We start from the raw sequence: 1,576 nt of genomic DNA on the forward strand, positions 1-1,576 counted from the left end.
TTTTTCTTATTTCTTCTTTAAGGACCTGATGATTTTAAATAAATATATTTAAAACAATGGCTTCTATAAGTGTTTTCTTGGCATAGTGATTTATTTCCTAATAAATCTTAAATCAGGAGCTGGAGAGATGGCTCAGTAATAAGAGCACTGGTTGCTATTCCAGAGGATCCAGCTCAATTCCCATCTCCTACTTAGAAGCTCACAGGCTCTGTAAATCTACTTCCAAGAGTTCCACCACCCTCCTCTTGTCTCAACTGACACTACAAGCTAATGGTACACTGATGTGAGATGTTCTGTATTTTAAATGTGTTGCTCTGATTGGTTAATAAATAAAACACTGATTGGCCAGTAGCCAGGCAGGAAGTATAGGTGGGACAAGCAAAGAAGATAATTCTGGGAAGTGGAAGGCTGAGGCAGAGAGACACTGCCAGCCGCTGCCATGAGAAGATGTTAATATACTGGTAAGCCACGAGCTGTGAAGCAACTTATAGATTAATAGAAATGGGTTGATTCAAAATATAGGATCAGTTAGTAAGAAGCCTGCCACGGCCATACAGTTTATAAGTCACTGTGTGTTTACTTGGTTGGGTCTGAGCGGCTGCGGGAATGGCTAGTGAGAGAGATTTGTCCTGACCTTGGGCCAAGCAGGACTGGGGAAAAGTCTAGCTACAATACACAGATATGCAAGCAAAAGACTCAGGCACATAAGATTTTTTAAAAAGCCTGTTTAAAAATAAATAAATAAAACTTAAAGTTAGCTCCAAAGAGAAAAACAATTCTCGTGGCTCTACTCAGAAATAAGTAGAGAATACAAAAGAGAGACATTAGTTATCTTTCCTTTTCTGAGTCACTCACTTGCACTATTCAAAAAGAGAAGACTTCATTGGAAGAAAAAGGCAATAACAGTATGAGAGTAAGTTTTACTTCCCCATGAACATCTTTGTCGCTTGAACCCTTGCTAACATCCTGTATTTTAATGAACTTCCTTCTAATGTAGGAGAATATAATTATGAATTAATGGAACAGCAAAATATCACACAAAAGGAGGTGAATCAAGAACAGAATTACAAATGCCATGGCTTATAGCTTGCTGCTTTTGCTGAGGAACCAGGTCTGGTTCATAGCATGCACAAATCAGCTGACAACTAACCATAACTTCTCGTTCTAGGAATTTAGATGTGCTCTTCTCACTTCCACTGGCTACATATACACACATGCAAGAAAAACACTCAAACACATAAAATGAAAGTTAATAAGGCTTTGAGCTAGAGAGATGGCTCTGAGAGGTCTAAATTTCCCTCTTTTTAAACCAGATAGAGGTTTAAGTTTTTTAAGAACAAACAAGTTTTTTTTTTTTTCATTAGTCAACACCACCCTTGACATCAGAGATGAAAAGAGAAACATGTACGAGACCTGAGCCAGCCTCCACAGTATCACAAGACAGTGACCAAAAAAGGACAGTTCCTGTAACCCCCTGAAACAGGCCTGGACATGCCCCACTATGCCCAAAGATGAATAAACTAAAACCTCAGCCAATCAAAAGTATACTAGTGTATCTGCCACTTGCTTGACCAAT

The sequence above is a fragment of the Peromyscus maniculatus genome, chromosome 10 (genome assembly GCF_049852395.1).
Source record: "Peromyscus maniculatus bairdii isolate BWxNUB_F1_BW_parent chromosome 10, HU_Pman_BW_mat_3.1, whole genome shotgun sequence".
NCBI lineage: Eukaryota > Metazoa > Chordata > Mammalia > Rodentia > Cricetidae > Peromyscus > Peromyscus maniculatus.